General features: G+C 35.8%; 1 long non-coding RNA gene across 1 annotated transcript in view; it reads right to left on the reverse strand.

The window, feature by feature from the left end:
* Window positions 1–18,698, reverse strand: part of LOC141424114 (uncharacterized) — a 196,962-nt gene extending 178,264 nt beyond the window's left edge. Inside the window, exons 1-2 of the long non-coding RNA XR_012448981.1 lie at window positions 18,228–18,698; window positions 12,699–12,897 (exon numbers count right to left, since the gene is read on the reverse strand). This is a non-coding gene — a long non-coding RNA (uncharacterized lncRNA). The remainder of the gene's footprint in view (window positions 1–12,698; window positions 12,898–18,227) is intronic.
* Window positions 18,699–26,897: the final 8,199 nt, after the last annotated feature.

Genomic DNA, 26,897 nt, shown 5'->3' on the forward strand with positions numbered 1-26,897 from the left:
AAAATGACAGGGAAATAAGAGCAATAATAAGGAGAAAATGACTCAGTAAGACCAAACCCAGAAATAGCAGAGATGACTGAATAATTAGACAATGATGCTTAAATGCTGTTAAAAAGCCTATAAATATGCTTAAGGATATAAATAAAAACTTAAATATGAAATATGATTAAGAGAGAAATGGAATTTGTTTTGAAAGATCTAAATGGAATTTGTACAAAATAAAAAATATAAAGTCTGAAAAAATACACTGGATAGGATTAACAACAGATTAGAATCATAAGAAAATATAAGAGAATTTATTTGTGTTGTAATAAAAACTATGAAAATAATTCACAAAGAAAAAGAGTTTCAAATAAAAAAAAGAGAACAATGCCCAGGTGAACTGAGGCAGTATATCAAGAAGTTCAAAATATATGTAGTATTTGTCCTTGAAAGGGAGCATAAAAGAGGGAAGGCAGAAAAAAGTTATACAAGGAAATAGCTTAAAATCTAAATTTGATAAATAGCCATAGATCCAACAAGCTTTAAAAAAAATCCAAGCAAAATAAATGCACATAAACACACAAACAACCACATTGTAACCAAACAATGGGTTCTCTTGGTGAGCATAAAGTCTATAAACACAACCTAAGGTAGAAGAATGGAGAAGGATTTGTTACCTGAAGTAGGTAAGGAGAGCACTGGAGTTATTTCAAAAGCAGTGCCTCTTCAAAGGAAGCATAGGGGTAAAATATAATATGATATATAGCCACAAAAAAAACACTTTGGGACTCACATTCCTGAGTATGCTCAGTTTAGGGTCTTGTTTCAAGGAGGAAAAATGGCACCCACATTTCTGGACATGCTGAACCCAAGGTCATGGGTCACTTGTCCAAAGGTTAAAATGGCAGACAGGAACTCTTCTGTGCTTTCAGATTGCATCGTAAAGATGGTGGGTCAGAATACTTCTGGGCTTGTTCAGCTTCTTTTTCCCCGAAAAGCTTTAGCTGAAAACAAAGGGTATTTGAAGCTGTTGATACAGGAACTCTTCCTGAAGAGCAGCTGCTACACCTAGTGCTAACATCTTCAGCGAAATTGTGGCAATCAGCAATAAAGAGAAAAACTTGCAAACAAGCCAAACAAAAATTATGTACAGAGGATGAACACAGTCTTACTGGAAAATATGCACACTATGGGATGCCTTCTTTAAAGGGATTAAAGAGGAAAAACCATTAAACAAGACAGAAACTCACTGAAAATACATTTTGCAATGCAGACAAAATAGATACCTTCAGAATATCATGGATTAAGATCATTTACTGCTAATATGTCTGAACTACAAGAAATGTTGAAAAAAGCCAGGCTCCAATAGAAGGTACTGAGCTGCTGGTGGAAAAGTTAATATCAAAGTATATTTAAAAAAATCTGTGTAAAGATTAAAGGCAGGTGTTAGACTGAAAGAGGCACTGAGTAGATAGACACCAGCACAGGGTTTATTGGGGAAGAAGCCGTGTGGAGGGGAGTTTCCACTACCGTTACAGCCTTGGAGCAGAGATAGGGAGGTGCTAGAGGGGCAGTTTAGCTGGGCGGGGAGACTTTTTTTTCTGGAAAGCTAGAAGAGATGATGGATGCGCAGATCAGCATCCGACCTGAGCAAGGTGAGAGTTCGTCATTCCCTTGAGGCTAGGTGGTCCTTTCAATGAGTGGTGGGGTGTTGCCAGTAAATTGTCTACAAGGGTGGGGATCCAATCCTAACATAGCTTCTTTTTTGTTCACCCTAACAGTAGGCTGTGATAAATTAAAAGATATTCTTTAAATGCACAGATGGCAGATTAGAGGCACTCAGCACTTGAAGCATGCTCACCTGTTTTGCCAGAAGACCTAACCAGTACAAAGGCGTGGGGCGCTGTAACAGGAGAGGAATGACCAGAAATGAGCAGGCAAGATGCATACTGTTGGATGCCAGGCGAGAAAGAGGAGAGAGGCCTGAGCACCAAGCATTTGGAGGCCCCACGGGAGAGAGGTGCCCCTCAGCAGGGGCACAGGCCAAAGAGAGCCCCTACAGTCCCCACGAGCCCAGCTCCCGCACGGTGCAAGCATCCCGTGTAAACAGGGGGCCCTAACTGGAGCCCCCTGAGTGAGGAAGGGTCCTGTGCCCTCGGTTTATGGCTCCTGGAATCAGAAGCCCCTGCACTATACTGTCTCCAGGACCCACTTGCGAGAATGACTTTGACACAAGTCTGCTGAAGACTTAGTGACTATGTGAAGGGAAACTGCAGGTCTGCAGTTTTGCCATTGATGGGGGAAGAGCAGAGAATGGGTAGGGAGAGGGGGTGTGGTGAAAGCATGATGTATGAATGTGTGGAAATGTCAGACTTGGAAATCCATCAATTTATATTTAACATGAGTAATAATTATAAGAAATTATAATTCTTTAATAGTTCCTATTCCAACTGTTAAGGTAATAAAACAAAGATCGTAATAAATTAAAAAGGGAAATTAGAATGACAATATATTTAAAATCTACTCTTTTAGCAAATTTGAAATATACATTATTATTAACTATAATCACCATGCTGTACAATAGGTATCTAAAACTTGCTTCTCTTGGCCATCCTAGATCACAAAAAATTCCAACACAAAAAAACTTCTCAGTCAAAAAATAAGGCAGGAAAGAGCTTTAAAAAGAAACAGAGTATGAAGTAAATGGAACACAAATAACGAAATGGTACATTTAAGACAAATTATTTTTGGTTTTTTATTTTACTTTTTAAATTATAAAAAATAAAATTTACATTTTGAGGGAAGTTTCTAGGAATGTTAACCTTTGTGTAATCAACACCACAGTAGGATAAGGAAATGTCCCATTACTACAGGTATCTGCCACCTGCTCGTTACAGTCACATATTCACCCATAAACCTTGGCAACCTCTTTTCTCCGTCATTATATATTTATTTGTCTTTTCAAAAGTGTTACATGCATGGAATTATACAATCTGCTACATTCTAATATGTCAGTGCCTTCTTCCAGCTTGATGCCTCCAGGCTCATCCAGTTGACACGGGCACCAGCAGTCCATTTCTTATCACTGTGAAGCATTCCCCTGTATCTGTACCCTGGTTTTTCTTCTCATACTAAAGAACATCACAGTTTTCTGTTTTGGACCACTGTGAATAGATCCTCTATAAATACTATGCATGATTTTGGATAAATATAAATTCTCCATTCTTTCTGGATAATAACTAGGAATTGCACTGTTGAGTCATAGAGCAAGTTCATGTATAATTTTAGAAGAAATGTCCAAACTCTTTTCCAGAGCACCATTAGCTCGCTGCATTGGGACTCCAGCTGCTCTGCATCCCCCCCAGTATATGACAAGGTGAATATCTTTTACTTCAGCTGCTCTAGTGAAGGAATACAGAGTCTGGCTGTGATTTGTACTTGTAGTTCCCTAGTAGTGAATAATGTTGAACATGTTTTCAGATCCTAATTTGCATGTCTATGTTCCATATGATAAAATGTCTATTCAGCATTTGCATTTTTAAAAAATTAGGATTCATCATATCTTCTGCACTCCTGCAATGGTTTTTTAGTGAACCCTCAATTTCTATTCTTGCCCTCCAGAATATATATTTCAAATATTCTAAGGGATCTCTAAAAAATATCTTTCATGTCATGTTACTTTCCATTCAGGTGCTTCCTATCTATCTCAAATGAAATTAAACCACCAAACTATAGTCCCTCAAGCCACACATGGGTGTGCCCCTGCTGCATCTCTGATTTTTACACCCTACATTTTCTAGCTCTCTTATTCAACTCTAGGTCCAAAAAGTTCCTTTCTAACTGAACAACAAGGATAATTTCTGATCTCAGAAATCTGATCTCAAGGCCAATTTTCCCTTAGGTGTCTACTTTAAAAAATCCTTTATTTCACTCAGGTCCAATGACAATTATTTTAAAGTAGTTATCTCCTATGCATTGATAACAAAATGATAAGAAAAGCCTAATAAAAACTTGTAGGAAATATATGAGCAGATATTTTAAACAGTTAAATAAGTTTAGCCATAAAACTCAATTTAACTAATAATCAAGGGAGTCAAAAATGTTTTTAGAACACAAGACAAAATATTGTCCGGATGTGGATGAAATGGAAACACCTATCCACTTCTAGTATAAATTTAAATCGGCACAACTGCTTTGGAAAGGAATTTGAAATTTTGCAGTCATTATGCATTATTATTATTCTACTTTATTCCTATGAATTAAAGATACAAAACAGTAAATGTCCTATATTACAAATGCCAATAATCCTAGTCTTCCGTTTTCCTTACCACACAGTGTTTTGTTTCATACGCTTTGGGTTTTGTCTGTGTGTGTGTGTGTGTGTGTGTGTGTGTGTGTGTGTGGTATTGGAGATTGGACCCAGGACCCTGATCATGATAGGCAAACACTCTCCCTGTTTTGTGTCTTAAAAATATGATTATTTTCATCTTCATTCTAATTAGTAGAATTCCTGCACTTAGTCTTAAAACTAAAATTTTCTAAATTCTAATAAGAAAAATCTCAGCAAGATAAGAAAATACAGTATTCTCTCTTTTCCTGTAGTTGTACAAACTGGCCATTATTCCATATCTTTGCAAATATTACATCCAAGAAAGGAATTCTATATCAGACTTCTGTGGTTGTTTCTATGTCTTGTAAAATTACCCTTTAGCCACAAAATTATTTGACTCTAAAATGTTTAACTGCTTATTAATTTGCTGCTCTGATACTTACAACTAAATTATTTTTGTGAATACTTGGGAATTTTATTTTTTAAAGTAATATAACAGGGAAAATAACTAATCTATTGATAACAGATGGATTAATCTTTAAAAATATACATTTGAATAAAAAGCAAGTCGCAGTTGGAAAATATGTTATGGTTCAGTTTATATTAAGTACATAAAGCAGGTGAAGTATAAAATACTGTTAGTGGAAACAAATGTTGTATAGAAAAACAGGAGAGGTAACGAAGGAATGCAACTCAGGTTATTACAAAGGCACCTGCACACCCATGTTTATTGCAACACTATTCACAATAGCCAAGCTATGAAACAGCCAAGATGCCCCACTACAAACAAATGGATTAAGAAAATGTGGTATTTATACACAATGGAATTTTATTCAGCCACAAAGAAGAATGAAATTTTGTCATTCACAAGTAAATGTATAGAACTAGAGAACATGATCTTAAGTGAAGTTAGCCAGGCTCAGAAGGCCAAAACTTGCATGTTCTCCTCATCTGCAGATTATAGACCTAAAATAAATGCAGTAATATTATGGGACATGGGTCACACACTAAGGGGAGAATGTGCATGGGAGGAATAGAGAAAGGGAAGGAAACCTAAAACTTGAATGTGGTTGATGTGCTCACTGTAGAGGAGTGAACAAAGTAATCTTAAACTGGCAGAGGCCACTATGGGAAGGTGACCGGGAAGTGGTGAAGAGGTCTGGTAGAGATGAATCAGGTTGTAATACACTTGTGCATGGAAGCAATGCTAGGAATCTCTCTGTATAGCTATCTCTATCTCAAATTAACAAAAATGCTGTGTCTTTCTTATTATCCCTTGTTTTCTCTTCAACAAAAGTGGAGAACAAGAGGGCAGAACAGGTTCTGCTGGGAAGGGCGGGGCAATAACGATACACACGTAAGTAAATGTAAAAATGATAAAATAAAATAAAAGAGAAAAGGAGGAGAGGTGAACACAATTATGGAAATGCCTGTCAGAGGAAGTAGAACTCAGGAGTGGTGAGCACAGAGTTCAAAAGTGGCTTTCCTCTGGCAGTGTTAGCCAGAAGAGAATCTCAGAATAATAATGAAAATAATGACAAAGTAGAGGCAAAATCAGTGGTAGCATTCATAGAAGCTGAGTCTTTCATTTGCTCAAACTGAATTAAGCTGATTATTTCATTTCTAGGGTACATAGAAAAGCCTGGAAAGCAAGTGAGACTCATCTTTGAAGGAAAATAGCATCATCATCCTAAGTCTTACAATATCTCAAAATAATCATTCAAGTGCAACTTTTAGTTAGAAAATATTTTCTGGAACAGTAGAAGACAAAGAGCATTAGTCACTAGATCACTGACACAAAGCCCATAGAATGAAGATAACGAAGTGATCTAATACAGAAATTTAAATCTTAATGCAAACAACATGTAAAAGACAACTCAAAATTTCAGCAAAAACCTGGACACAGTAACGTGGTAAATTTCTGAATATAAAGTTGATTTCTTATCCTGTAAAGATGCTTCACATTATTTTTAGTAACTATTAACTCATTGTTCTCATTTAGTGAATTTCCAGTACACTGCTCTCATGAATTTTTCTGATGCTCAAATTCTCTAAAAGTGAACAATGCGATCTCTTCATACTGACACTTCCTTCCTTTTGGCCCTAACTTGATAATCCACCATTGCTTCCTTGCTTTCTGCTTTGACTGAATTTTCTAATTTTCTTTGTACATTTTCTATCCAGAAATTCAGTCAGCCAGTTCTTGAAAGAGTGACTTGTTCTTTTTCCTTTGAAAATACAACTTAGAAACACATTTTTAAAATGTGTGACACTAAATATGCAATGTAAACTAAGTGATCTTCATAATGAGACATATTTAAGCATGTTATGAGTACACATGTATTTCTATGTATACATTTAAATAATGACTTTCTCAGTTGTGCTGAATTTAGTTTTTTACAATAAAAATGCTAGCTTCTTTTTATATATATTTTTGTAAAATGGTTTACTCAAAGATCAAAATATTTCTCTCAAAACTAAAGCAAAACAAACTAAAGTAAAAACAATCAAAAAGAAACTTCAATGAAATTGGATTTCAGTTCTCATGTTGGATTATGTTTAAATTCTATTTCCATTTGAGTAACATGGACAATTTCTTAATCATAGGAATTCAATAAACAAATAAGCTATAAAACAATTATACAGAGTAATTTGTTTTGTGTCATGATAAGTTTATCCTCATATTTAAAATTGTTACTATGAGCAAAATTCCTGTTCTTTGGTGTAACTTTCCAGGATGACCTCATAAGACACAAAAAGATTAGCTTTCTGCATAAAAATAGTACATTATTACATAAATATTTAGAATATATTTGCTCTAATAAACCAATATAAAAGAATATTTAAATACTGTATATCCAAAAATTTATGAAAATATGAATGTTGATGCATAGAGAAAGAGTATTCTGGTTATGAATCATTTTTAAGAAGGATTGCTTTCCCAAGTGACTGTACCATTTTGCAATTCTACCAGCAACGTAAGAGGGTTTTAATTTTTCTGTATCTTTGGTTATATTTGTTTTTGTCCTTTTTTAATTGCAACCATTTCAGTGGGTATGAAGTGGCATCTTACAATTTTACTTTGAATTTCCCTGGCAACGGTACTTACAGTTTACTTTACTTATAGTTTAACATATTTGTATTTGATAAGGTTTTCTTGAAAAGTGACAAAATTTATTTGAGGTAGTATTTCAAAAAAGCTCTAATTTTGTACAATTATCCAAAAACTTGCAGTGTTTTCATAAATAAAAAATAAAAGAAAAATCAAGACAAAATTGATTTAGACTCAACATTTTTTCCAAAACAGAAAAAAGAATTTGAAAAGCACTTTGAATTAAGTCAATTAGGACAACAAATGCAGCTTATACTGAGGAGTATAAACATCTATTTTTAATCTTTAGTGAAAGTTGAAAATGTAATTTTTTTCTATATGTAAAGGACACATGCTTGTTCACTACCTTGTAATGCAGTCACTAGCTTTACTAGAATGTCTTACGAAAGCATTACCATATAACTGGAGGCATCCATTGTTTCCACTGTGTCATTTACTTAGACACATTTAAGATGAGATAAAATATATCCACTAAATATGTTGATATGAAAACAATTTATTCATTTTCAAGTTCCTGCTTTTACTTAGATGTCATTCACATCTTTAGTTATGAATGAAATTGATATTCATCATGTATATTTGTTTTTAAAAATTTGGAATATCCATATTAATTTACTAAGTAATATTCAATATCAAGTTAGTCAGGCTTTCCATGAAATTCAGTGAACCTTAGTGTATTCTTGTAAAACTTCACAAATCAAACACAGCAATGGCAATTAAAAAAAGAAAGAAAGAACTGGTTACAAGTCTGGCTTATAATACTGGGCACCCTTAGCTGCTCAAAGAATTAAGAAAGATAAGCCAGAATAATGGAAAGTGGGAATCAGTGCTGAAACGAAAAGGTTGTTTGCATGTGAGGAGCTTCAGGGAATGTCAAGAGTTGACGCACCATGAGAAAGACAACTTGAAGAAAGTAATAGAGGACATGGACACATGGTTACTTTCTGAGGAGGAAAAGCCCACCTTTGAAATAAGTGGACAGCAGAAATGTTCTTCACCAGTGTCTGGGGCTGAGAATGGAAACAGGGCAAACGCAGTGGGTACATTGGAGTTACTGCCCCACTCGTGCCTCCCAGACACATTTCTTGCTGGCAACCAAGAATGTGGGGCCTTGACCTGGCTCACTCCTTGGCTAGCACTCCAGGAGTGCCCTGGTCAAAACATGTTGATATGGAGGTGGGCAAATTGGTGGAGGTGGGCACTCACTGAATCCCAACTCCTGCAAGGAGAGAACCTCAACAGCAGGGGAAAAGCCTGGCTGGGGTAGTTTTGCCTTCCCTTTCCTTTTCGCTGGCACCTGGGACTTTGATGCAATAAAGTAAAATTACTCTGACTTCTCTTTTCCACTTGTATCTACAAGACACTAGATACACACAGATGTCAGGATCTTTGCGAACCCATCTAAAATGATAATCCCAGGCAAACACAGAGTTAGTTTTATAACAGTGAGGAAGTGCAAAATTCCCAATATATTTTAAAAAGACGAATCAGAGGACTAAAAATGCTTCTTTTTTGTGGTAATTGTTATAAGGTACAGGGTGAACATTTTCAAAAACAGATAATTAATATTTTCAAAGATATTTTAGAAACTGATCATTTGTTATTTATCTGGAACATCATGACAAGGAAATTGAAAAATCATTTATCAAAAAATATAGTTAAATACTTCTAAAATGTGTGGAAATTTAAACATAATATTAGATTCTGTAGAACAAACCACTAAATTAGAAAACATCACCAAAAATTCTGTTACTCAAAGGAAAGAACTGGAAAATGAGAATTTGTTAATGGCAAAAAAAAAAAAAAAACTTGCACAAAAGACCTAAGATATTCAGTATATATCCAAAGAGATTTCCTAAACTCAGGGGTACAAATAGATTTCATTTACAGTTACTTCTGATTAATTACTACAATGGCTAATTAACCTGTTCACAGGTGATATGGTGTCTGACTTTGAGACATCTATCCACAGAAGGATCTAAAAAACCAGCAAAATTCAGTTACTTTTGGAGTTGCACCTCAAAATCTTTAATATAAGAGGAAAGAGACAGTTGTAGATCTCAGTCTGCTGATTTACAATGTGTGCCACACCTTGCTGGACAGCACAGCTTTAAAGAAGCTGATGGAGGGTTGTCACCACAGGGATGTGCTCCTGGTTCAGATGCTTGGGCAGTCACCGTGGAGCACCTCCCTTACCCAGCTTCCTCAACTACTTTCTGTGAAGACAGGATCTTTGTCGTGATAGCCAAGTCCAGACAACCTAGCAGTTTCATCTGTACACAAAGTCAGAAATAAAGCAGATTCATAAGCTCTTGGCTTGAGTCAAAATCCCCAGCTCACACTCTCACTTCCTGCTTACAAGATTTGTTCTGGGCCGCCGTGCAGGGCTAATCGCTGAGGTTTCCTGACTTCAGTTTTGGAAACAGAGATTCTGGTCTTGGATTCTGCATTTGTAATATGTCTTGGGAAGAGTCAGTTATATAATTTGTGGGCCTCAATTTAAAACGGAAATATAGTCAGGAAATTGATCCTGCTTTGCCTACCTGTGACTTTTCCTTCCAGCTCATTTTAAGTCATAATTTATTCCTAAACTGGATTGATTATCTGTCTTGTGTACAAAGCATTTACTCAAATTTTATCTTTATTCATGCTATTTTGTAAGAACCTCTTTGCTTGTCCATGCCAGCTTTAAGACTGAAGGTTCTTAAGAGAGGAGGGGCAGGGAATGGCTCAAATGAAAGGAACAAAGCTTGTCTTGCTCATCTTTGTATCTCTGGAACTGCATGGAGCCACATACATAGAAGATTGTCAATAACTACTTACAGGGTTGATAAAAAGTATAGACATTTCAAGAATGAAGATATAAACCAGGGGCCACCATTTATCAGTGAATGTTTAATCTAATTCCTGGTGAGATATAAAATGTTGCAGAAGCTTCCTACTGAACAGGATCTGTATGGTCTTGTTTGTTTGCAAGCTGAAGTGACACCATACAAATGACCAATTTGTGAACAAATGCTGTAAAATTAGGTTAGTGAAAAAACAGACTAATTCAGAGCTCTATTAATAGTGTCAGGGCATGATCTTAATGGGAACGCATGTGACTGTCATAAAATTAAGTTTCCATTGTAATCATCCATACCTTCTACTATGAAAATAGAAGAATGAAACCTGTTGAAATTGTTCTGAGAAAGCGAGGAGGGAGGAAGAGGGAGAATGATGGAAACGGTAAATCTAACTAAGATATATTGTAAGCACATGTATAAATATCACAATGCATCCCCCTGTACAACTATAACATGCTAATAAAATTTTTTTAAAACATGAGGTTAATTTATCTGTTAGTTAAAAATACATAAATACCATAGTCTATAGAATGAGAAAAACAAAACTCGATGTTTGAAACTAAAAATAGCTGTGAATGAACTCAAACATATTAAGTCAGCTCAAGGCAGAGTTGATTATCCTGAAGCTTTATTAACTTGGATATGTTTAAGTTAAAACAGAAAGTACTTTGTTGGATGAACAGGATGATGCTGGGAGGAGGGTCAAAACCAAGTCACTTGAGGCAGAGCTGAGACTCCCCTTGCAAATGCACACATATAAGTGACAGCAAATCTCAGAGGTTCAATTGGACCACAGTGCATTGCTCTCTTCATTGAGCTGGCAATACAAATTCTTTCCTAAAGAATTGCTTCTCACGGAAATAACTGAAAGCTGAATGCATAATGACAAATAAGATATAAAGCAGTGAGACCAGATGGAGGCAGAACAGACAGCAATTCTGTGGTGTGAAGATAAAAGAGCTTACATTTTTAGAATCATTAATCAGCTTGTTTTTGGAAGTCTCTTTTGCCAATATAATTGAACAAAAGAATTAATGCACAACAGTAATGAGGACAGACTTTACAGGCTTTTCCTTTTGTTTCATTTTTATCGCATTCTTTATGCAGTGCTAGAATTTTGCCTTTTATGTTACTGTGGAGTGCTCTACATGTTAGATTTTTTTTTCTCCTTTTGAGTGTGGAAATAACTAAAGTTTGTTTTTTTTATAAAAAAGAAGTAGGTAATTGATTTCACTAAATTTGTTTTAGACTTAGACTTCTAATAAGCATTGCATACCATGCTTCAGGCACTTATTGAGATATTTTATATCTCCATAGTCTCTACATTGAAAAATCAAGGGCTGGAGATCAATTCTGCTCTGCAAAATTTTAAAGTCCATTTCTAACCAAGGAATTTTTTTTCTTTGTTGTCATCTCTCTGTGAAATATTCATCTGGCAGGTATTCACATAGCTGACTCTGTAGTATTATCCCATTAAGGACTTCCTTGGCAAAGAGAGAGAGAAAGAGACAGAGAGACAGAGAGGAAGGAAGGAAGGGAGAAAGGAAAAATAAAAACTCTGTTTTATTGATATTTTGTATTATAAATTTTATTTATTTCTGCACAGATCAGTGTTATTTCTTCCTTCTACTAATTCTTCTAGTTTGGGGTTTGGTTTACTCTTATTTTACTAAGTCCTTGGGAGGCAATATTAGGTTACTTATTTGCAATCTTTTTTTTTTTTTTGTATTTTGTTAAGATAGGACTTAACTATGTTGAGAAGGCTAACCTTAAAACTCATGATCCTCCCAAGGTGATGGGACTATAGACAGACACCACTGTGCCCAGCTATTTGATGGTGCTCTATTTTTATATAGGTGTTTATTGCTATGAACTTCCCTTTAGAACAGTTTTTTCTGCATCTTATACGTTTTGGTATATCATGTTTTCATTTTAGTTTGCTTCAAAGGAAAATTATAGTTTCTTTTTAAATTTGTTTTTCAGTGATCTATTGTTTATTCTGTAACATGTTGCTAAGCATCCATGAATGTGGAGTAGTTCCTGAAGTTTCTTTTGTTGTTTATATTTCTAGCTTTATTCCTTTGTGATTTGAGAGCATACATTTTATAATTTCATTTTTTAAAAATTTGTTCAGATTTACATACTGTGCATGCATTAGTGCGAAATATTACACTTTATGTGCATCTAAAAGATGTTTTAGTCATATCCATTGTTGAATATTAAATTATTTATTTACTTATTTGACAGAATCTGAGATTGATAAATCTTAAATATGGGATAGTATCAAATGTGTTAAATTGAGCAAGTAAAATGATAGGGTAATATCTAGTATTATTATGATTAAAATATGGAACTGGAACATCACTGCTGCCACATAAATAAAAGACAGGTTCAGGCATTGACTGAGTTTTCAAGAATATGAACTTACATCTGATTCCGTACAGAGGAAAGGATTTCTGCTGTCCCAGGAAGTCCTCCAGTGAATTCTGAACGCAGGTTGGTATGTTGAATTTAGTGCCAAGGTCTGTATACGATTAGGGAAGGAGACCATCCACTAGGAGTTACAAATGTAGGACAGATATTCTTAATAAATGGAGTACAGTCCAAGGATGGCCCATAAGGACTGTCTGGAAGACACAGATAGAGAAAAAGTAAAATGTTTTTTTCTTTCATTCTTGCAGATAAAGGCCATGCCTCTTTATAGGCTCATTTTTAAACACAGGTCTAAGGAGATAGTTGGCAATAATGGATGTGTGTTTACTTACGCTACACAAGCACTAACAGTAAATGCATAGGCTGGAGGCATGGTCCAACGGGTAGAGTGCTTGCCTAGCAAGTTCAAGGCTCTGAGTTCAAACCCCAGTACTGCCAAAAATGCATATAGCACTTCTCTGTTCAGGCATAGTTCTATAAAATGTTCATTTATTCATCAATTTAATCCTTACAAAACTCAATGAACTTGCTACATTCATTAGCACAGGACAATAAGTGTTGAGGCTGAGATTTTAACTGTAGCCTATTAAATACACTTAAATTCGACATTGACTAACATGAATGAATGAAGACAGAAATAAATAAGTTTCAATTTTTTTTCTTAAATTTTCAGAATATAAGAGATGTGTTTTTAAAGTGGTCTTTCAAGTCTTTGTTTTTCTTATTTATCACAGAAACAACACTTTTTAAGATTTGCTGAATTAGAGGAACTCTTGTATTGATGATAAAGAAACCCTGGGGAAAGATCTGAAGGCAAGCTCTCTCCCCTGGCCTGGCCCGGTTTCACAGTCATGCTAGTGTGGTATGCTGTAACCTTGTGCTAGTATAATATGTTGTAACCTCCCAGTGAGAGGCTAACTGCCACTTTGCTTTTCTCCTTCCTGCTTGCTTGCTTCTGCATTCTGAGAAATAAAAACACCTCAGCCCTGAGCTATAGGTTGGTGCCATTTTCGGAGAGATCCAGGTTCTGGCCCACTAGTGTAATTAATCTTCCTTTCCTCCAAACACCTGGGTTTGAGTCTTGTTCTCACTGTCCGACATTCTTCCCGCAACATTAGAATGTGGAAAGAGAGTGAGAAGATGGAGAAACAGTGGTGTGCTTGGCTTTTGACACCTGACTGGTGTCTGTGGTAAGAGAACCAGGCAATGATTCATACCTGAGGGAATGAAAGAGGATTTCTATAAGAAGGAAAATAAAAGAAACTTGAAAACATTAACACTATAGGGACAGGATTTGCACTCACCAAGATGGGGAAGTTTAGGACAGAGTAATTGTATGCAGTTTAGAAATAACTTAGGCCAGGGGCTTGTCCTCATGCCTGTAATCCTGGCTACTCAGGAGGCAGAGATCAGGAGGATCGCGGTTCTAAGCCAGTCCCTGGCAAATAGTTCCATAAGACCCTATCTCAAAAAACTCTTCACAAAAATAGGGCTGGCTAAATAGGAGTGACTCAAGGTAAAGACCTGGAGTTCAAGTTCCAGTACCTCAAAAAAGAAAGAAAGAAAGAAAGAAAGAAAGAATTTACATGTCAAAATTACATGCAGTTTTCACAATCAATCTGCAACTTCAATACAGTGAAAGTGAATGTATTTCCCAACTATTCTGCATTTATCTTTCAGAATAGGCAAGTTTGACCATATAATGTTACAAAAGGGGTTCCACCCATGAAAGAACTCAGTGTTTGAAAGCTACAGGCAACTGTAAATGGGCAGTTGTACAATTTGGTTTAAGCTTTAGTTTTCAAAGCACCATGGTGATATTCATTTTTTTTATATTCATTTATTCACATGTGCATACATTGTTTGGGTCATTTCTCCCTCCTGCCCCTCCAGCCTCTCCCCCCACCCCCTCCTTTCCAGGCAGAACATGGTGATATTCTAATCAGTGTCATTTCTGCAATATTCTGGGATAATGCTCCATTGTTTATTAATATAATTTTCCAGCTTCACTGTTAAAGAAATGAGATATAATATTAAACTACTCAACACTACATGTAATTCAGAAGTTGAATTATTAATTGTTATAACTCAATAACATGTATTAGTAGCTGGATGCATTATAAAATGAGCATTCTTTGTATCAGATGCATTTATTTAATATTATAAATTCATTAAACCAACTAATAAATAGGTTTCAGAAAGAAAATATCATTAATTATAAAATCATAAATAATTATTTAAAGTTAAATTATTAAAAGAGTTAAATTTTCCTACAATTACATTTGATCACAATATTTGAAAAAGTCACCTGGCTTAATTGCTAACAGAAAAATCTAAATAGGTGAACATTGATTCTTTAAGTTTGGGGGGCAGGGGTAGGCATTGCTGGGGTTTAAACTCAGGGCCTTGTGCCTGCTAGGCAAGAGCTCATCAAAATAATTTCAGACACAAAGTCATATCTGCACACTATTTTTTCTATTAAAATACACAGAACTACCCAAATATGCAGAATATTTAAATGCTTCATATTTGATGTTATATTTAACATTTATTCCTTTCTATCTTTTAACCCAGTATATGTCTATCAGTAAGATGTTATTTGTCACCATGCTTGTGTATCTGTCTCCATTGTACTGTACATTTCTTCAGTACATGGATTATCTTTTATTAATCTTTTTTCTCTAGTAATTATAGTTGTATTTGATATGAAAGAGGTGCTCATAGATTATTTATTTTCAATGTAATCCCTTGTATTCAATCCATTACTTCTATGAAACAAGGCAAATGAATAAGTAATGTAGAATTCTTGCTTGCAGTTGGGTATGTTATCACACAGCAAAGCTTATCTATACCAACAAGATGTTAAGTGAAAGTAATGTTTCCTACTTTCTGTATTTGCCTTGTCTGTGCCGGATGTTTCTGGGACTGCTCTGAGGATGAGGAAACAGTCTAGACAAATATGCCACAGTTGCCCAATCCTTTCCAGGAGTGAGAATGGTGGAATCCAACAATGGTGCAGCATGGGTAAAAGGCAGCTTTGCTTCACAGCAGTGATGTGAGCTAAGCAGCTTCTGTGGGCAATACAACCGAGCTTAGTTAAGGAAGTAACAGTTCCTATTGATTCTCCAGATTTTGTTATCTGTCTGATATAAGTGGACATCAATGAGCAAGGACTCCTCAGAATCCAGTGTCTTCCACAGGCTCATGTACAACATGTGACCTCAGACCTGGAAGAATACAAGCCTCGGCTTATCCCTTGGTCACCTTCACGTCATCTTTAGATGTGTTTCACGTTTATGTCTGGAAGTCTAAGCATGGCTGTCAGGTAAGAAAAGGTAAATTCCTTGCACACGCATGCATGCTGGAAGACAAAATCATCAGAGTCTCTTTCCTGCAAAAGGGCTGTGCACATTTCTCCTTAGTGAAAGCTGTTGGCATATGTGTGCCAGAGATGGTAGAGATTCCTCAATTACAGAAAAGGGGATGGTGAAGCTCAAACTAAGGGAAGCCAACCTGTTTTAATTAAACCATAGGTTCTGTGCTGTGATGCATGGAGTTTAACTTTTTGGACCCAAGGGCTGGTGGATGACAAGCAGCTGTAGATATGAATATGTAGTGGCTGTCTACTGTGTGAGCCAGCTGACACAGCCAGGATGGCAGCAAAGGAGTGGGGACAATATTTCCCCATTGACTCCAGTTGGTCTGTTAGTTTGCATAAACATGCCTGATGTATCCATGTAAATGTAACTAGCAATTCCTGGAAGCTATCCAAGTGTTTAATTTTTATTGTCCATTTTAGAAAATAAATTCCCTTTCACATTATTCATTAATAATAATCAATTAATTTTTTCACTATTTCCTGGCATGTAATAGAAGTTTAATAAAAACCAGTTAGTGCTTACTCTATGAAGGACCCAGTGAATTTATGGACTTGCCAATAAATGGCCTTGAACTACAGTTCAGAAGACTAAACATGAAAAAGTCAATACACTGAGGATTTTTAAAGGGAAAGGAGTAATCACTAAGTTCCAGAAAGTATTTTTAAAGGATAAAGTTTTCGATAGACTTGTAGGAATGACAGAGCTCAGACTGAGAACCAGGAAGTATAGGTGAAAGATATTTTAAGGTAGGAAAAAGATATTAGTAAAGACCCTGGGTCATGGTTGTGCAAATCATTGTCATTAAATTATATCTTTAGCTAATTTTTATGCTTCATTCACAGTAAAGTTACTAGTTTTCATTCATTTCTGGTCTTACAATCCTGAGTATGATTTACTTTTTCAAGGCTGTTTCTCCTTGTTCTCTGTCTTTAATACTCATTGAAGTCATTTCTTTTTGGTGTCTCCTGATTATTCTGTTTTATCTACTAACACTTGAGACCAGCTGTTACTGTTGTAATTACTACAACAATACAGATGAAACATTGTTTTCCCTATAACTGAAATTGGCCAGAATTCACTATTGAGGGGTTCCCTGGCCCAAAATTGCTAAAACTCTGCTCATGTTTATAGATAATAAAGACATACAAAAGATTTTATAACCTAGGAGTCACATTAAATTCTGTTCATAAATAAAAGCATACTGTTTCTGCATGTTGAAACAGATGATCAAACACACATAGGAATGTGATCAAACTGTATGTGAGAACTTAAATCAATATGAAACTACAAGATGTTCATAGGCTTTAGATTTCTCACTAAAAATGGTATCTGTTAAGGAAAAAAGAAAAAGCTGGGTACAGTGTATCTTATCTGTAATCCCAGCTACAGATATCAAAAAGATTGCATGTTGAGGCCAGCCCAGACAAAAAGTTAGCAATACCCCGTCTCAACAAATAGAGCATGATTATTCATGCCTGTCATCCCAGCTAAATGAGAGGCAGAGGTAGGAGTGTCACAGTCTGAAACTGGCTGCTGATAAAAATATAAGATACAATCTGAAAAATAACTAAAGCAAAAAAAGGGCTGCAGGCCTGGCTCAAGTGGTAGAGCACTTGCCCAGCAAGCATTAGACAATGAATTCAAACCCAGTACCACCTCCAAAGAGATGAGAAAGAAATTAATAATGAACTTCATGACTATGCACTATTACTCTGAATAATGAGTTTCTGTTTTACACTCTCTCAATTGCTCAGAAGAAATAAATTAAACAGTTGTAGATAATTAATAACAAGTGTGATTACCCAACATTTATTATTCAATGAAAAATGTAACACATTAAACATCAAAATGAGAATGATCCATAATGCATCTGTCATGTGTGAAAAGCTGAATAAATAAATTAATATATCGTAATCATAAATTAATGGACTCAATTCATCTGGCAGTTACACTTCTACTTATAAGTTATCACAGTTGAAGATAAGAGCTCAAACTCAAAGTGTGAAATAAATCTGAGCCAAAAATAAATTAAAATAAAGCACTGTATAAGTTGACAGCAAGTAGATGAAACAAAGCCTTGGATATAACATCCTCTTTTTAAAAAATTAATCCAAACAATAAAAGAAATGAAGAGAAAAGCATACCTTTAACTAATCAGCAAACAGGCCCATCTCAAAGCACACGCTTCTCAGAACAGCAACAGCAGACATAGATTTCCAGGGGTGAGCAGGGCCATGCTGTGCTCCCTGGTGGAGCTTGGTGAGCTCAGGAACCTTTCTGCAGCATGCTCTGTGCAGAAGGCAATTTGCAGTGGGGTTAAGCATGAACCACGTCGATGTGAGCGACGTTAGGTGACAAAGCTTTCCAACTGCTAACTGCAGAAAGTCGAACAAGTGCAAAGGTTGGCACTTTACATTGATAACTACTTAGCCAGGTTACTTCAGTACTGAAAATAAGGAGGAAAATGGACCTAAATATAGATAGTTCAGACACTAAAAGAGAAGGAGAATAAGGAGGTTAACTTTGTACAATTTTTGACACTTTAGATGAAATGTATAAATTCTTTGAAATAAAAAAATACAAAGAGAGATAAACTAACTGAATACCCCTCATCTAATAAAGTAATTAAATGTGGAATTATAACAGTTACACTAAAAAAAAAAAATTTCAGGACCAGAAAACCAAGATGGATCAGAAAGCTTGACTGGTGAGTTATTTTAAACATTCAAGGAAGAAATGAAACAACTTCCAGAAACATCGTCAGAGAATTAAAGAGACAAGAACACTTTACAACTATTTCTGTATTCATAACTATAACTACTATCATACTTAAGGGCAAATGGTAGTATTTTCCTCCCTTAAAATTGGAAGAAAAGGAAAAGATGTTTCCTCTAACTCAATTTTTTTTAACATTGCCCTGAGATCCAAACCATCTCAGTAAGGCAGGAAAAAGAAAGATTTGAAAGAAGGAAATAAATCTATTTTCACTAACAAATTACATGTTACTTAAGCCAAAAATCCTATAGAATCCAGCCAAATAAACCTACTGGAATAAGAAAACTTAGGAAGGTCATAGGATCTTAAGATCAATATTAGAAAAAAAAATCTTTCTTTGTTCCAGCAAGGAGCAATAAAGAAGTGAACTTTGAAAATGCAATTTATAGTAGCATAAAAACATAATGTTCTTACAAACATACTCAACAAAAAATACGCTGAAGTGTACAAAAACTGTAAAAGAAATGATAGAACACATTATTAAATAGCAAGACATGCAATGTCCGTGTATCTGAAAACTTAAAATTGAGAGAAGTCAATTTTTCCAAACTGATTTGTAGCCTTAATGCAATCCTATTCAAAAGTAGAGCAGGGTTCTGTTGGAATTGACAAGCTAATTCTAATATTTATACAGAAATTCATATAACATAAAATGGGCAGAAGTTCTTGACCATGAACAATGAAATCTTGAGGTTTCGTTATTCCACAATGTCTAAAGCCACACTGAAAGAAATGCTGTAGAATTAACTGAGGAGAGAAAATCCAGTACAGACTTACATGCAAAAGCTTGATTTTCAACAAAAATGCCCAAACAAGACAATGGAGAGAGGTTAATCCTTTCAATAATTAGAACAGAAAAAATAGAATATCTATAAATTAAAACTTGAAATTAGATTAAACTATACATAAAATTAGATTAAAATGGAAAAACCATGCTATAGGCCTTCTAAAACAGAATATGTATGTGACTCCTTATGAACTGTGCAAATATTTCGTAGGTAGAGGAGAAGAAACATAAGATCTAAAATAAAATTACATGAATTGCATTCATGCAAAATCAAAATCTTTTTTTAAAGATACCCATAATAAAGTAGGAATCAGGAGCCAGACTGGGAGAAAATTAGTTGATATGATGCATTCAGAATATACAAAAAGCTTTGCAATTCAGTATGAGGACACATAGCCCAATGAGGTCCAGCACAAGTGGTGCTTTACCAGAGAAGTTGTAGTATTGGCAATATCAGGTAAGAATGCAAAAATATGTTCGACACCAAAAAGCTTAGTAAATTGCAAGTGAAAGCCACAATAAGATACCAACTACACAATTTTTTATATTAACACACTAACCTCTATGTTATTAATAGTGGCAGCCTAAGAATTCTGAGTATTGGTGATGATGTGAAACAGAGCAGACTCAAGCATTACTGGTGAGAATGTAAAATTGCAGAGTACAATCAATTAAAAATCAATTTGACATGCTATTGCTAAGTTAACACTACGATGACCATGCCAAGCAGCAATCCAGCAGTAAATATATCTGCATATTTATGCAAGGAGGAAACATCTTTTTTGGGGAAAGAGTATTCTCAATCTTTACAGACAGTTCATTCACAATGGCCAAAACCTAACACCAATCCAGTCTATGGAGCCACTCTGAAAGCCCATGAAGAAAGGAGTTTGAATGCTGTCACCATAAAGAAGTGAAAAATACTTGAAGAAATAGATAAGTTTAATGTAATTACACGTATACATATATCAAAACATCACGTGGTACTCCTATCATATGTGCAGTTTTATGGGGTTTTTCTTTTCTTTTTTGGTGCTGAGAGTCAAACCTGTTTTTGTATATCAACTAGAAATAAATTTAATTAAAAAATAAAATCAAACCATCCCAAAAATCAAACATTAAATGGATGAAGCAATAAAATGGTAAACTGATTTATCCATACAACTACCTAATATTCAGTGATAAAAGGAACAATCCAGTGATATACACAACATAAATGAATTTCAAAAACATTAGTCTAAATGAAAAAAGTCAGCTATAAAAATGTGCACGTGATTATGTGAATATGAACTAACAGAAAAGGCAAACAATGTAATTATCAGGGGTTACATGGGCCTTTGAAGGTGGAAGAGGAAGTTGTTGGATGATGAAAGGCTCTACCTTCTTCGCTATGTGTTGATTGTGGTAGCAAATACATGTAAATATACATTTGTCAAAATTAGTTGAATTGTACACTTAATCAGTAAATTTTAAACGAAAAATTTGCCACAATAAAGCTTAATTAAACTAATTAATAAGCATGTATTTTTCCATGTCTGAATTTTCTTATTGAATTTATCTCCACTAAAAATAAAAAAAGTGGGGTTTGGGGCCGTGCTGCAAGTGGTAGAGTGCCTGCCTTGCAAGCACAGGGCCCTGAATTCAAACTCCTGTACCTCTCCCCACCCCAAAAAAAGAAGAGCACATTAAAATGCAGAGTGTCAGAGCCCTTGAAAATTACTTTCCATGCATTTTTACTCCAGTTTTTATTACACTCATTTCTAGCACTCCTTCACTTTAATCACTCCAACGTTGCCTTCATTTTAGTGGGAGTTTCCTGGCCACACACTTTAATCTCAGACAATCTTTTCTTTAGATTCACCACCAAACCACCATGACCAATCTTAATTGGCCATATTTAAACTAGTATCTTTCCTTTTATCCTAACATCTCAGATGTCTATTGATCTACCCCAAATGCAAGGACAGTATTGGGCATTTGTTTTCTTCCTGTTTCTTTGTCTCTTAAGTCTAAATGTTATAACAAGTTATTTCTAGCTACAATATGGAGATAGGCTTGGCATACAAGGTTAAGAGAGAGAAAGTTTCATGGTTGGTTATAATAGAACAAAAGAGGAAAGAAATATTAGAATTCATTAAAATAGAGGTTTAGTGATGGGAAAGAACAGAGATATTCAGATGAGTCCTTAAAATTAAATTAGCACTCAGCAACTGATTCAATGTGGAAAACAAGGGAGATGAAGTTGAGACGATTGCTGTCTTCTAAGTTGTGAGAATGAAGCAGCTTAATGTATGAATCGCTCTGAATGGCAGAAAACTGGCTTGAGTCAAGAGATGATAAATTTAGCAAAGGACATGTGACTTTCATACTGCTCCTGGACTTAAAACAGAAATATCAAAAGGTAGTTTGATGTAAGTAGGATGATATGGGTCTCTGTTTGCCTGGGACAGCTGGAGTTATTTTTCCACTCCCTTTCTCACACTCCCCAAGACCTGCTTTGAATGATTCATTAAGAGAAAAGGAGCTGAAGCTGTAGAAATCTATATTAGAGGTACAGCTCTTGCAATTAAAAGTACACAGGTGTTAGGTATCTATGTATGCAGGAGATTAGCCATTACTAATGAGGAGAATAGGAGAAGATGAAGGGGAAATAATAATTGACAGATGCTAAGTGGTTGAGGAAAGACAGAAGACTGGAAAAGAGACTGAGTCGGAGTTCCTGAAGGATAAGGGGAAAGCAAAAAAATAAGTTCAAAACATCTTCACTGAAACTTCAGCTAAAGAAAACATTCATCTCAAAAACCAGGCAGGGTATGGTAACTGACACCTACAATCTTACCTAATCAGGAGGCAGAGGTTGGAGGATCAAATACCAGGCTGGCCCAACAAAAGCAGGAGGCCCTATCTGAGAAGTAACTAAACCAAAAGGGATTGGGAGCATGTCTCAATTGGTAGAGTGCTGCACAGAAATTGCAAGACCCTGAGTTCAAAACCTCAGTATCACAGCCCTAAAAAACTATAAAAACTGCAAAATATTTTTGAGATAGTTTAGTTTGAAAATATCACTATTTTTTGCTACCTATTCAGGTTAAGTCTGCTATAATATCGTTGCACAAGTCTCCATGCTTCCTTGCACAAGTTTCCTCAGGACCCATTCCAAGATGGGGTTGCTGAGGATCTGTGTGTGCACGTGCCTAACTACATTGAACTACGTGAAAGTGCCTCCAAGGTGATCTCATGCCTTTCTTTCTTAGTTCCAACTTGATTTTGTTTTATAGTTTTCACATTTATTCACATGCGCATACATTGTTTGGGCCACTGCCCCCCCAGGCCCCACCCCGCTTCTGGGCATAAGCTGTTCCACCCTCTTGTTCTCTGATTTTGTTGAAGAGAAAACATAAGAGATAATAAGAAAGACATAGCATTTTGCTAGTTTGAGATAAAGATAGCTGCACAGAGAGATTCCTAGTGTTGCTTTCATGCACTTGGGAATTGCAACCCACATTAGCTCATCTCTACCAGACCTCTTAGCTACTTCTTGGTCTCTGCCAGTTTAAGATTACTATAGTCACTCCTCTACAGTGAGCACATCAATCACATTCAATTTTTAGGTTTCCTTCCCTTTCCCTACTCTTCCCTTAATGTGTCTCCCCTTAATGTGTCCAAACACTATTAGACATGGGTTTTGCACTTGTTTTAGGTCTACAAAACATTTTTAGGTATATTGCATTTGTTTTAGGTCTATAATCCTCATATGAGGGAGAACACGTGATTTTTGGCCTTCTGAGCCTGAATAACTTCACTTTTAATATGATGTTCTCCAGTTCCACCCATTTACCTGTGAATGACAAAATTTTATTTTTTTTGTGGCTGAATAAAATTCCATTGTGTATAAATACCACATTTTATTAATCCATTTGTCAGTAGTGGGGCATCTTGGCTATTTACATAGCTTGGCTATTGTGAATAGTGCTGCAGTAAACATGGGTGTGCAGTGCCTTTGTAATAACCTGAGCCACATTCCTCCAGGTTTATCCCTAGGAGTGGGATTGCTGGATCATATGGCAATTCTATGTTTATTTTTTGAAGGAGCCTCCATACTGTTTTCCAAAGTGGTTGTACAAGCTTACATCCAACTTGATTTTCTTAAAGCTATCTTATTATTAAAAGTTGTTTTAGATTAATGAAATCTAATTTATCCACATTTCTTTGATTACTAGTGCTTTTTGTGTCCTAAGGAATCTTCAAGTTTTCATGTGTGACCTGTCTTTATCAGCTCATGAATATCGTGGTAGCAGCAGTGGACATTCATAACTTTCCATATGTTACCCAATAATTCTAGCACCATTTGGGGAAACACATTTCTTTCCACACACATTTTTGAAAGGAAACTTTCCATAAAATTACGGGTCTATCCTTAATAAGTTATGAAATTAGATTTTTTAAGTCTTCTAATTTTTGTATTACTCTAATTCCTATGGTAGAATCATTATTGACCTTATATTTAATCTATCAATCAACTTGAATAATAATTGACATCTTAAAATATTTAGCTTTGATTTTAATTAATACACTTAAAACTTAAATGTATTTAAATTTTTTTGAAATCAGCATCACTAATCTAAGCTTCTGCCTTAGAAAACTAACTAAATAAATAGTATTTAATAGTAGTAAAAAACATAATACATAGTATTTATTTATTGAGTTATTGGTTTATTAGTTATTAGTTAACTAATAACTCAATAAATAAATTTAATAAACTAACTCAATAAACAAATAAGTAGTAAACTAAACAGTATTTATTTAGCTAGTTATTAAACTAATTAAATAGAGTGAATAAAATAAAAATAACCAATTCCTTGAAAGACACAGACTCTTATAATTTACACAAAAAGAAATAGAAAATCTGAAAAAGCCAATATCTCTTAAAGAAACTAAAATCAATGATAAATATTCTTCCAAATCCAAAAGAATCACACAAAAGTGGGTTCACTGGTGAATTCTATCAATATTTAAGACAGAAATTATACAAAAAAAATCAAATACCTAGGAATAAACTTAACAAAGGATGTGTGAATGACCTCTAGGACCTTGAGGAAAACTACAAATCACTGAAGAAAGAAATCAAAGAAGACTACAGAACATGGAAAAATCTCCCATTTCACGGACTGGAAGAATCAACATAGTGAAAATGACTATACTACCAAAAGCAATCTACATGCTCAATGCAATTCCCATCAAAACCCCAATGACATTCATCACAGAGATCGAAAAATCTACCCTAAAGTTCACTTGGAAACAAAATACCACAAGTAGCCAAGGCAATACTGAGCAAAAAGAGCAATGCTGGAGTTATCACAATACCTGAATTCAAACTATACTACAGAGTCATAGCAATAAAAATAGTATAGTACTGGCATAAAAACAGATATGAAGGAGATTCCAAGATGGCGTCTAGAGGGAGGAAGCAGAAAGTGAGCCTCCTATAGTGAAATCTTAGAGAGACGGTGGAGACACACTTTGCAGGCAAAAATCACTGACCCCTCCACACCTCCGGCTGGCACAGAGAATCTCCACTTCATGTTAAACGGAGAAACAAGGAGGGTCCCCAGGCTGCCAGTTGCCCATGCCCAGATGGCTTGGGAAGACACAGACAAGGTGAGCTTTGCAGTGCTACGGTACTCCCACAGACAACCCTGGGCCAGAGCAACATAGCCCCCTGGACAGACTGACCTCCACCTGGGGAAAAAAGAGAAACTGACTAGTAAGCAATAAAAACAATAAAGACACACAGGAAAGAGGGTGGGGTGCACTGAGCGCCAAAGATTGGGGGAAGGGAATCCTTCCCAGGACTGCAAATAAACAAGCCAGAGGATAGGAGAGGCTCCGGTGGGAGCAGGAGCGTGAGCCCAGCAACCAGGAGTGGGAAAGCTTGTGAGAGTGGCGGAGGGAGGAAAACTCCACAGGAGAGGAGGGAAGACCCACTTCCCAAGTGAACTGTAAACAAACATGGCGACTGGCAGGAGCAGCGGCACCGCCCAGTAATCAAGAGCAGGAAAGCTTGTGAAAGTGGCGGTGGGAGGAAAACTGCACAGGAGAGGGGGGAAGACCCACTTCCCACATGAACTGTAAATAAACACGCAGGACTGAGAACGTGGGTGCAGTGTCACCTTTTCCAGTGTGCTTGGAAAGGGGAAAGCTTGTAGCAGAGGCTCACACACAGGAGAACTCTGAGTAAACAAAGCCTGCAAGGCCAGGTGAGTGCTAAGCTCACGCCAGAGATCTGCATAAATAATGCCTCCAGCAACAACAGGCTGACAGCAGTGGGCAGGCAAGCCACAGCTGCAGATACCATTCTCAGAACTGTTCCAGACTCTTTTTTTTTTCTCTTTTTCTCCCTACATTTGATGAGAGAACAACTGAATTTCACCTGCATGCTGAAAAACATACTGAAACTGTATTGCATTTGAACTTGGGACACTTGGTGGGTTTTGTGTGTGTGTGTGTGTGTGTGTGTGTGTGTGTGTGTGTGTGTAGTTCTGTTCTACTTTATGCGTCCCCTTTGATGAGACAACTACAGAACATCATCTGAGGCACCATCTCCAGGATTGGAGACTGAGATGGACACCCAAATTATTAAGACTGAAACTTCATTGCATTTGAACTTGGAGGTCTTGGTTTTTTTAAAAAATTTTCTATTTTTCATTTTATTTTATTTTATTTTATTTTATTTTTATATATAGATATTTCTTTCATTTACCTATTTTTTATTTTTATTTTTATTTTTTTAGTTTTTATTTTTAATCCTCTCTCTGTCACTCTAATGCCTGTTCAGCTTACTGTCGATTAGTACACTAACACTCCCTGTTTATACCTTTGAAACTTTCTTGTCTGAAACCTTGTTCTGTTTTCTCCTTCTTGTCTGTTTATTTGTTTTTCCCTTTTCTTTAACTTCTTGCTTTCCATCTCCACTCACCCTTCCATTCTAAATATTACCATTGTTATTATTACAAGCTAGAAAATACTTAATTGCACACAGTACAGGGACAGTAACAACACCAAAGACAATGACGGGAAGACAGAAAAAACAGGGAAACCAGTTTCCCCACAGCAAAAAAATTAGTACAGGAACCAGAGGGGAATGAAGACAACAGAAACATAGATCCAGACTCCAACAAAATGAAGATAAACTATGCCAAAGGACCCAATGAAGCCAACAAGAATAATTTAAATGAAGACATATGACAGGTAC

Source organism: Castor canadensis, chromosome 6 (assembly GCF_047511655.1).
Source record: "Castor canadensis chromosome 6, mCasCan1.hap1v2, whole genome shotgun sequence".
Lineage (NCBI taxonomy): Eukaryota > Metazoa > Chordata > Mammalia > Rodentia > Castoridae > Castor > Castor canadensis.